Source organism: Sciurus carolinensis, chromosome 10 (genome assembly GCF_902686445.1).
Source record: "Sciurus carolinensis chromosome 10, mSciCar1.2, whole genome shotgun sequence".
NCBI classification, from domain to species: Eukaryota; Metazoa; Chordata; class Mammalia; order Rodentia; family Sciuridae; genus Sciurus; species Sciurus carolinensis.
Window position 1 is genome coordinate 86,007,477 of NC_062222.1, and position 12,212 is coordinate 86,019,688.

At 40.6% G+C, this 12,212-nt stretch overlaps 1 pseudogene; it reads left to right on the forward strand.

Moving 5' to 3' along the window:
* The window catches only part of LOC124994274 (UDP-glucuronosyltransferase 2B31-like), a 29,615-nt pseudogene that overhangs the window by 7,396 nt on the left and 10,007 nt on the right, over positions 1-12,212 (forward strand).

Sequence of the window (12,212 nt, forward strand, 5' to 3'; positions counted from 1 at the left end):
GCTCTCGTTTTCACTTGGTCCAAGTAGGCGCTCCGCAGTTAGATTAAGCCGGGCAACAAAGTCACTATAAGGCTCGTCTGGACCCTGATGAATTTTTGCTAGGGAGGTGGTGGCCGAGCCCTTTTGAGGGAGCCGTCTCCAAGCATGCAAACCAGCAGTTTGAACCTGCGCTAGGAGCCCAGTAGGAAAGCGCGCCTGTTTAGGGTTAGTATCAAATGGCGCATTACCCACTAGTTTAACATAGGTCCAGGATTTAGAGGAAGCCTTGGTTGAATTTTTTTTGGGCAGTTTCCCGACAGTATTCCCTAAAGTCTGCGTTCCACAACAGGAAGTCACCTGCACTGAGGGTGGCTCGGGCCAAAAATTTCCAATCATTAGGGGTGAGCCACTGTGTACTATGGTTCTCTAGCAAGGCCAGTGTATAAGGTGCAGTGGGGCCATACTGTGTACAAGCCTTTTTAAGTCTTTCAAGAAAGCGGAGGCTCAGCCTTTTATAAGAACCAAGGGTTCCACTCTGTCCAGAGGTGGGCTCCTCCTCATCCCCTGATTCCTGGTCCTCCTCTTGTTCCCTCTCTGGTTCTACCTCTTGTTCCTCCCCTGGTTCCTCTTCCTGACTTCCTTCTAAATTCTCTGCTTCAGTTTGGGGGGGCTGATCTGCTTGACTGCAAGTGACTGGAAAGGCAAGAACAGGCTGACCACGTGGCTTCACCTTACGAGTATTAAGGGGTTTTGGGCCAGTTTGTGTTAACTCCGTGCCCAAGGCCAGTGAGCGAAGCTCGGCATCAAGGGCTTTTAGTTCTTTTAAAAGTTGGATTTGTTCCCGCCTATGTTGGAGAGACTCGCGTAAAGGGGTTAGATTAGGCAAGGGAAGCGGGGAAAAAATGTCTGGGGGGGGCAGTAGGTCCCTGAGGGACCGGAGCACGAAAGGCAGGGGGTGTATAAGTGGGAAGTGGATTTGTAAGAGGTGGCAGGTCTGGAAAATGGTGTTGAGCCACTGCCTCCTCCAGGGTGGCCTCATCCTCTGGGGTCAACTCATCATGGGGATTTAAAACCGGATAAATCTTAGGGGGATTTTTAGGGGACTCCTTTGGTAAGGTGGGGTCTGGGAGGTTCCCAGGGTCTGGGAGGGTCCCAGGGTCCTGAGAAGCCTGAGCAGGGGGCATTTGAATACTAACCGAAGGGCATGCCGATGGGGGGCGAGAGGTAGATTGCATTGCCTGCTCCCCAATCTTTACAAGTTTTAAAGTACCACTGTCAAAGGGTGAACTTTTAAGAATCTCATTAATTAAATTCCAATAAGAAAAGACAGTGACGGGCACCTTTTGAGGACCAAAAGTCTCATAATAATCTTTGAGGCAGTCTCCTACTCTGAGCCACCTTTTACCATCAATCGATCCCTCGAGGGGAAACCAAGGACACAAATCCTCTATGTATGAAAAGAATAATCTTAAATCCTTTTTCTTAACACGCGCTCCCTGAGTCTTGAGGGCCTCCTCGAGACCCGTCAGAAACAAATCATGTGACGAGACTGCTTGTCCCATGGTACGTCACTTACCTTGCGCTGACCTCACTCTCCTCCTGGATCTGACTCCCGGTTGCGTCTACCAGGGCGATCCCGAATCCTGCTTGGCCAAGTCTTCCCCGGAGGGCAGCGTTCCGCTTCTCAAAGTTTCCAATCGACCACGTTGGGCGCCAACTGTCCCGGCCCGCGGGACATCAACACGGGACCGCAAACCTGAGAGAGAAGGAATGAAGGGACAAGAGACGCAGGGAGAGGCAGCAAGACAGGAATTCTGATCAAGCTGCAAATTTTTATTGTTCACACAGGGGTATTTATACTGAGGGAAGGAGGGGTGTGACAAGGTGCAGGCTGGTTGGCTGTGTTCTTCTGCTGGGTTCCTGATAGGGTGCAAATTCGCGCCGGCCGGGAGGTGAGGTTCGCGCCGGCGGGAAGGTGAAGTTTGCGCCGGCGGGAAGGGAGGGGCACTGCTGCTTATTGTAAAGATCAGAATGTTCTCAGAATAAGAACTTCTTGGTCCCTGACAATTAAGTAGGTTATAAATGTGTAACAATCAGTTAAAGCTAGTTAAGGTTTTCCCCTAAGGTCAAATATTAATATACTGATATAAAACCAAGATTTAATCTATATGTTAAACTGACAAGGAGTTTTTATAACATTAATTTACTCTTAACATTGTGTCTGTTAAGTTTTATTCTTTAAAGCAACTAGTCGTAAAGGAATTAGGATCTATATAACACTGATTACAAAGAACAACTGTTATTGTCAAGTATTACACCTCATTACAGAATCTAACTTTTCCTTTAAAAACTAAACTTGATTAATATAAAAACATCAGTACAGCATACTAAATGCGTTCATATCTTCCAGGCATAAAAGTCTTTAAAGCAGAAAATTTAAAATAACATTTTTACCAAGCTAATGTTCTCTAAACTAAAGTTGTCTGTAAGGGTAATTTTAAACTTATAGGAACAGAAAATTTAATTGGGATTTATTTATATCGCTTAATGTTCTGTAACTGAACCTAAGTCTTATGTTACTTTTTACACTGGGATTAAAATGTAAATGTATTTCTAAAAGATAATGAGAGCCTGATCTGTTTAAAGGTTAATATCCTGAGACATGAAAGCATTTTGTCACTCTTCCACACAAAAAGAAAAGGAAAAGCTCTCTCAGCCTTTCTTTGATTCATGTTTTGAATATTATGTTAGCTAATATTCATATACACTCAGAGAACAATACATGCAAACTTTGTAAAACGACATTTAAGAAAGAGGCAAAGATCAACTTCAGAACTAGAACACTTTACCTAAGATTTGTAAAGAGCCCCACCTTACCTGAAAAGACGCTCTATCTCCCACCTTAGAGCATGTTAGAATGACTTCAAAGTAGGCCAAACTTCAGATCATCTAAAGTTGTATTCAAAAGATTAATATTTGTTTAAGGATCACTGTGATCTCAAGCAGGGTATAAAATATATAAATCAGCCAAAATTCAATATTGCTATTACACAAACTGCATGTTTTTACTCTTGCTGATTTCATTTTGTATTTTCTTTGTAAACTCTATAACTGCTACCTGTTAATATTTTGCAGAGGTACTACTTCAAAAACACACAATCTGGGTTAATTTGAAATAATAAGCCATCACCTACAAGACAGGATATAAGGTTAACTTTCAGTACTAATACAGACCCCAATTAAATACAGGGGGTAAATGACTGTAAAGTTATAGACATTGAAGTTAAAGTCCAATACTCTTACTTTAAGACTGATGAGACTGGCTTGCTGAATGTCTAAGACCAAAGCATCAAGATTAAGGCTAAAACAAAAGGACCAAGAAAACCAATATTTGGTTCCTGCCCTCTGAGTCAGCCTAAATCCAGGAAATGAGAGACCTTCTCTAAGAAGCTTTGCAACTCTGGGCCATGTTACCACCTGATCAGGGAAGATTAATGAGACGACTGGAGAATGGAAAGCTAATCAGTGCACTTGCTGCAAAAAGGAGGGTCATTGGAGAAACGAGACATCTCTAATGCTTCTAAGGGAAGCCACCTCATTGAGGAGATCTTACCTAGCAGATGGTACTAAAAGAGCTAAGAAGCTGCTCTCAAGTTCCCCAAGATTGACACCTATGGAAACTCAGCTAACCCTTAGCAGATAGGACCAAAGTCAATTTGACCTATTTGATCTTGAACATCTAGCAAAACAGTTATAAGCAAAATAAAGTCATGCCTGGGCATTAAAAACAAAACAAAATATTTGTTTTAATGGAACTTAAGACCTACACTTATGTCAGTCCCACAGCCCTGAGGCCCCCCAAATTCTGAGACTTTTTTCTTTGCAAGGCTCATATTTATCCCTGCCTACCAAAATTAAACTGGCCTCTGTACCTTAATTTTTCTTACTCCTGAAACTGACATTCACCCCTGAAGCCAGAATTAAGGACAGGTAGTTAGTGTAGAAATAGAAAATCGGGTCAATTCAAGGAAATGAAGCCATGAAGCCATCTGCCTTTGGAAGTTGGAGACTGCCCCTGGAAGAATGGAATATCAAAGATCTCCGGAGCCCATTGATTACCAAATTTACCTGCCTTTATCAAGGACTGCAAACAAGGAGCTGCTAATTAATGCCCCCTGGCCCTTACCCGCCTGAATCACCTTGGCCCTCCCCCTGCCCTTGGCTTCTCACTTATGCAAAACCGGGCCTAGTCACGAAGGCAGGAAGGAGAGATAAGGGGGAAAGAACTGGAGAACAAAAGAGACTTTAACCTATAAAAGATGCAGGGTGTGCTCACTTCTTGGGACTTTAGAACATCAGCCATGGCCCCCTTCTCCCTGCCGGGAGAAGTCTGTATTATTCCCTTTAAATAAACCTGCTTAATATGCTTGCCTTGGCGTGCTTCTCTAGTGCTTAATCTTCAACATTAGAAGAAGCAGAACTCGTCACCGGTAAACGGCGGTATCAGATTTGGAGGTCCCACCGAGATTTACGCCAAGGTAAGTAAGCTTCTCTCTCCACACACCCCACATCTGTTTGAGGTGCATCTTTCTTTCTGTCTCTTTATTTTTGGAGGGCAAAATGGGCACCCGTCGGCTACTTAAATGCAGTTAGTGCAGCTGCCATCCTTAAGACTCGGGTGAGAGGTTTCCCGGCCCAGGCAAGTTTCCAATCCCCTGCTCTGCAGGCATGTTGGGGCTCTGCTGAAGCCATTTCCTACTTTTCTGTCCAGGCCCGGAGCGCAATTGCCGCAAGTACACAGTGTCCCTAGTCCTGATCTGCCCAGGATGCGTGGAGGTGGAGGAAGGGTTGGAGCAACTGCGGGGTTCTCGGCCCGGGCTACTCTCGGGTGGACCCCAAAGATTCCTTCTCCAGACTCCCCCTCCCGACAGCCCTGAAGGGTATCCAGGCTGATCGGTAGACAATGGCACTGAGGGAAAGCGCCAATCACCTTTGCCTCCGTATGGGCCATACAGTGCACAACACTCCCGCACATCCACTCCCTCCTGGATGCTCCCCTTCCCTTGCCGGTCAGACATTAGGAATTCAAGCTGTAGGATTAAGGCCTGGGATGATTAGTATGAAAATGCCCAGGTTCCCTTTGTTCACATAGTTAGCCTTCACTAGTCCATCTAGAGTCTCCCCATTACTGTTCCCATGCTTAAATGTGCTCACTGTGTTCTCTTTAAGCTGCAAGAGGGAGGCATTTAAAAACCCCTCCCGTGAGACCCTCCAAGCAAAGGGTGTTATACACCTAACAACCAATAGATGTCCCCTCACCCTCCGGAGATTCCTTTCGTCTACAGGGCAAGAAGATAGGCAAAAGGCACACTTTTTACTTTTGTCATCGTTTTTCATAATTAGGAGTTTATAGTGGCAGGGAGGAAAGCAGTAATGCCCTTAAGTCTGAATCCTCCCAGGGTCTCTAGCACAGGGCAAACAGGGACCCTAGCACTTTGCCGAAGGAGGCCAGAAATACTTTGGCAAAGCCAGGTAGTGAGAGACGGGTTTTCTGGACCGGATTGAAGCTCAAACTTAGGGAGACGTCCCTACACATAGTCTCCGGCGCGGGCGCCTGAGGTCTATTTTTCTTTTCTTCACTTAGATGGGAGCTTCTCTCTCAACAGTATTGCCAGGTTCACCACTAGCCTGCATACTGCTAAATTGCAAATGAAAAGTGCCTTTCATATGTTACCATGCTTGACAGCAATAATCTCTACCACGAGAGGAGAAAGTCTTGAGGAATCGCCCACTAAGGGAGGAAAATTGAGGGAACCCTCCCAACTTAAGATAGACAAAAAATTAAGGAGGCTTTTGGAGGATCCTAATAAATATTGAGATGTTTCAAAACTTATGCCAGGTATTTGACCTCACCTGGAAAATTATGCTATTAACCATCTAGAGCACAGGCAGTTCCCAGAAACCATCCTAACTGGGATTCGAATAATGAGTAGGATGCGTAAAAAAACTATTATGCAGCCTTCAGGAAAGTCCTGCTATTTTCATGGAGAGACTTAGGAAAGCAATAAGAAAGCACACCACTCTGAATCCTGAATCCATAAAGGGCCACCTACTTTTAAAGTATAAATTTATCATTTAGTCAGCCCCAAATATTTAGAGGAAATTTCAAAATTGGCACATGGCCCTGATCAATCCTCAGATGATCTTCTCCAGCTTGCATCTTCTGTTTTAATAGACATCAAAAAGAAAAAAGGGAACATATAGGCAAGAAAAAGGACTTATTAAAGATCACTCAAACTGATAGAAACTTTTAATGCCTTGCAATAGTCCATGCAATTTGCCCATTTTAGGAGTTAAAAAGCAAACTGCCTAGTCTAAGACCTTAGAATAATGAAGCAGTAATTTCCCCCACCATGTAGTTCTTAATCCATACACTTTTATCTTGGATTCCAACTGCTGCTTGGTTTACTGTTAGATTTAAAAGATGGTTTTTCCTGTTTATGCTAGACTCTGAATAACAATTTGTTTGCCTTTGAGGAACCAGATACTGTATCTCAACTAACCTAGACAGTATTGCCTCAGGATTTACATGGCCCTCACCTATTCCGGACAAACCTTAGCTAAGGACTTAACAAAATTCAGAGATAAAACATTCTGTGATTGTTCTCCTGTAAGTAAAGTACATCCTTTATGTGTCTCCACCCAGGAGGAATATCAAAAGGCCATTGCAGAACTCCTAAACTTCTTAGCTAATAGGAATTATAAGATCTCAAAAAATAAAGCTTAATTATGTCATCAACAGGTTCAATACTACAGGAAATAGCCACCATAGGACAATATTCTGCCCCAGGAAGGGGCCTTACTTCAAGCTCCTGTCCTCAGCTTACCTATGAAGCAAGATTTAACCTGTTTGTCACAAAAGGGGAAAATAAATCCTGGATAGACAGCCATAGGCAACTCAATAACCAATGGCATATCTCAGTGAGGAACTTAGCAAAGTAGCTTCATTCTCTAAAGTAATGGAAAATAAGGTCTCATAATTTTCTTTGACATCCAACCTGTCCTAATGAAATGACTAAAATACCCTAGGCACAAAGTTTCTGTTAAAACCTGTTAGATCCTTCCAGATCTCAGTCAAGGCTTACATTGAAATGTAAATAGGAAGCCTAAAAGCTCAGTAGGAGACCGGTCTCAAACCCAAAGAAAAAAAGGTAAAAAAAGAGCCTTACCTAAACTCCAGCAAAAGTAAATTTTATGGTGCTTTACTAAAGTAATTAATGGCCGTATCATTTTTCCAGGACTCTTGTTTTTTTTTAATTCTATATATTTTTTGAGCTCATGATTTTTTTGATAAGTTCTATTTTTTTATTCAACTACAGCTTTTGAACATCTGTTACATTGCAATGGAGATTCACCTATAAAGTTACAAGGCCTTTGATTTTGTGTTATTTGTATGTCGTGCTGTCTGGTGTTGTCTGTATCAAAACTGAGCGCTCCTAAAATTAAAATTTAAAAATGGATCCAAATACTTTTAATTCACGTGATTTAAAGGTTCAATTCAAATTGGGTAAACTAATGAAAGTAAAATGTCTTTGAAAATAACTCGCAAGTCTCTAGGTGGTCAATCTAATAAAATATTGATATTAATAAAATGTCTAATATCAATTGTTTCTAGGACTTTTCTTCAACAGGAAAGAGATAGCAAATACTGTTCAGGACACTTGCCTGCTTTCTTGGTTTTTCAGAATAAGTGAATTAGAGTTAACATGTATGGGATTACTCAAATGTGTTTGTAGAGACATCTGATTAATTTTCAAAGTTAAAATGCTAATTGTTAAATAACATCAAGTACTCTTAACTCTTTAAATTCCATGGGGTATCATACTTAAACATTATTGGTGTTTTTATAGGTTGGTAAATAAAAGGGTTTAAACTTGCTTTGTGTCATCACTAAACTAAAAACAAGGTTACTAAGAGTTATGTCCTAACAAGTGCAATTCTATGTACAAAGGGTCCCAAAAGTTTCAACTGTGTTTCAATTAGAGTACTATAAACAACAAAATATTTAATCTTATTAAAATAGAGCAATTTATCTAAATTCAGAAATTTCATAAGAGTTGTTTCAGAATATGAACAAAAAAGGGTCAACAGATAGGAAAGAGAAAATAAAAGGTTCTGGGTATGGAAATATATTTAGTAAAAGGGAAAAGGAAATGTTTCTGTGTGATGAAATACATGAGGGTCTAAGTAAGTGCTAAGAAAGTCTGTGTACGTAAAGGGCAAGTTTCAACAAGTTTGCGTGTAACTAAGTTGGTTGTATGTATGTGAAACAGCTAAAGCTATTTAAGGTTTTTCCTAAAGTGAAATACTAATGTTCTGATATAAACCATATAATCTATATGGTAAAATGACATGGTTAAATGGCAAGGATTTCTTAGAAACACTAATTTACTCTTAACTTTGTGTCTATTAAGTTTTTTTCTTTAGAACAATTAGTCTTAAAAATTGGGGTTTATACAATTATGGTTAAACAACTGTTAGAGTATTATACTGTGTTACAGAGTCTACATTTTTCTTTAAAAACTAAATTTGATAAGAAAAAAGTGTCAAGGTAATTGTGAAGTGGTCACTAGTTGTATATTAAATGTGTTCATATTTTTCAGGTATACAAGTTTTAAAGCAGGGAATTTATCCAGCTGCTATTCTCCAGATTAAACTTGTCTGTAATGGTAATTTTAAACTTATAAAGAGTAAATTTTATTGGGGATTTATTTCTATCATTTAATGTTCTATTATAGGACCTGTTATCAATAGGGTATATGTAAAATTTGTTACTTTTTACACTGAGATAAAGAATTTCAAATGTAAATGTATTTCTAAACATTAGAGCCTGACTTGTTTAAAGGTTAATTTTGTGAAACATGAAAATATTTTGCCACTTTGACACACAAAAGGAAAGTTAAAAGCTCTCTCAGCCTTTCTTTGATTCATGTTTTAGATACAATGTTAAATTGTGTTAATTATAAAGTTTATATAAACTCAGGAAACAGTATATGTAGACTGCTTCATGATATTTAAGGAGGAAGCAAAGATCAACATCAGAATTAGAACACTTAAGATCTGTAAAGAGCCACGCCTTACCTGAGATAAGGCTCTGCCTCCAACCTTACTGCATGTTAGAGTGACTCCAGCTTATTTATTTGTTAGTCAGACTTCAGCTTATTTAAAGTTATAGTCAAAAGATTGATTCTTGTTGAAAAGTAGTGTGATCTCAAATAGGGAATATAATGTGGTTCTCAGTCAAAATTCAACATAGCTATTATACAAGCTGAATATATTTTTACTCTTGCTAATTTCATTTTGTAAAATTGTTACCTGTTAATGTTTTGCAGAAGTAGGTGCTTCAAGAACACGCAACCTAGGTAACTTGTGATAATAAGCCATCACCTAACAGATAGTGGTAACTTCCAGAACTAATGCAGACTCCAGTTAGATAAAAGGGTAAATAACTGTAAAGTTATGGACATTAAAGTTAAGGCCCAGTACTCTTACTTTATGACTGGTGAGACTGGCTTGCTGGATGATTAAGATCAAACTTAGAGATTGGAATTAAATACAGAAGGCAAGATAGACCAGTATTTGGATCTTTTGCTCTCAGTCAGCCTGAACCCAGGGAATAAGAGGACTTCTCTAAGGAGTGCTGCAACTCTGGGTCACACAACCTCCTGATCAAGGAGATTGTTGAGACTAGAGGATGAAAAATCACTCAGTGCATCTGCTGCAAAGGAGGGTCATGGAAAAAGGGAGACATCCCTTAATGCTTCCAAAGGAAGTCACCTCATCAAGGAGACCCCACCTAACCAATGGCACTGGTGGAGCTAAGAAGCTGCTCTTAAGTTCTCTACAAGTGGCCCCTGTGGGAACTCAGCTGACTCTTTAACAAGACAGGAACCAGGTCAATTTGACCAGCTTGATCTTAGACACCCAGCAAAACAGTTAAAACCAAAATATAGCCATTCTTGGGCATTTAAAAGAAATAATAGTTAAATGTAACTTAAGATGTACACTTGTATTAGCCCACTAGAATAGAGACTGGAAGCTACAAATAAAAGATTCTTCAGCAAATGTGCCTGATAACTATCAAGAGAAATTGCCAGAGTCAGAAGTTTTTAGTCAGTTTAAGGCCTGCAGACCTTCCTAAGCTACACAGGTAGATTTAATCTATGTTTGCTCGTATGATTATCTAGCCCTAAGTAACAGAAGTATAGAGATCTCTACTAAACACAGGTTATACCAATAAAGGGATATTATTACAAAAATCAGATGACATTAAGTAGCTTAACCATATTTTTTTTGGGACATCTATGACATTAAGAGTTAAATGTTGTGTTTACATTCCTGATAACCTGGACAATGTTAAAGTTCCCAAATAAAGGCCTTGTCCTTTCCAGCCTTTGCTAGGCCTAGTTATGGGAACAATTTCTCAGTTCTTCCACCGCCTGGTGAGAGATTGACTTCTGTCATTTTCATGATACTCAGTGGCAAGTTTCAGATGCTGCAACATTTACTTTGTACTGATCTCATTTCAGTACTCATGTCTTTTTGTTCTTCTATCATAGAAGCACCCACCCCCAGATGACTTTACAACCTGCTATTCCCCAACCAGACTTCTACCTTGGACCCCTCGATTGACCCGATTTTTAAAAAAGGAACTCCAAACTGCTTTGCCCCTCACTGCCCCCTTTCAGCTTCGAAGCAGCCAGAACGACCGACGCCCCCTTTTCCTTAAAGCAGTTAGGAGTTCCTATAGCTAAAGGGGGGAATGAAGCCAGAATTAAGGACAGGTAGTTAGTGTAGAAATAGAAAATCGGGTCAATTCAAGGAAATGAAGCCATGAAGCCATCTGCCTTTGGAAGTTGGAGACTGCCCCTGGAAGAATGGAATATCAAAGATCTCCGGAGCCCATTGATTACCAAATTTACCTGCCTTTATCAAGGACTGCAAACAAGGAGCTGCTAATTAATGCCCCCTGGCCCTTACCCGCCTGAATCACCTTGGCCCTCCCCCTGCCCTTGGCTTCTCACTTATGCAAAACCGGGCCTAGTCACGAAGGCAGGAAGGAGAGATAAGGGGGGAAAGAACTGGAGAACAAAAGAGACTTTAACCTATAAAAGATGCAGGGTGTGCTCACTTCTTGGGACTTTAGAACATCAGCCATGGCCCCCTTCTCCCTGCCGGGAGAAGTCTGTATTATTCCCTTTAAATAAACCTGCTTAATATGCTTGCCTTGGCGTGCTTCTCTAGTGCTTAATCTTCAACATTAGAAGAAGCAGAACTCGTCACCGGTAAACGGCGGTATCACCCCCACAGCCAAAAGAAGAGTCCCCAAAATTATTCCCTAAGTCATAGGGTTAAAAACATCCACCAGGATTAACACAGGAGCAGCAGGATTAGGAACCTCTATTCACTATAAAAATAGCACAGGTTATTGCAGATACCCAACAAGTCACCAATTTGGTACTGATTTTCAAAATCAGTTGTATTTCCTGGCATCTTCTGCCCTGCAAAACCAGTCAGGGAAGAATGCTGTTTCTATGTAAATCAATCAGGAATGGTAAGAGACAAGGTTAAAAGGATTTAGGATCACCTGGAATATGGAAAGTAAGTCTGACTCAGGACCGTTTTTCGAATCTTAAAGGGTGATTTTCAATACAATATGTTTGAAAATGTTACCCATCTTCGTATTTCCTTTCATAAGGACTCCTGTCTCACAGCATGTATATTAAATCCCTATATTATATTGTTTGGATCTATTCAAGTACAATATAATGCCTTACAAAACATATATTATGCTAAATTTGAGAACTGGATGCTGTAAAAATATGTCAATCAAACTGTATGGGAGAGTCCACAAGAAACTCTTATGATTCCCAACAGGCCAATAGCCACCTGGCTCCCTGTAAAAGTGTTAGACGTTTTACCTGAGGGCTAATAGCTGGCATTGTTATCTTGGCTGGGATAATCACCTCTGCATCTACTGCAGTGGTGGCAATGCACAGGCAGGCACCAGCAACTCATTTCCTTCAACAATTTCAAAGAATTTTACTGGAACCTGGAAAACTCAAGTACGTATTGATCAGGGACTTGATCCTTTTCATGCCTTTTGTGATATGCTAAAAGTACAATCCCAAGGACTGACCGTGGTCAATGCAAAAATACCTACTTTTAATAGT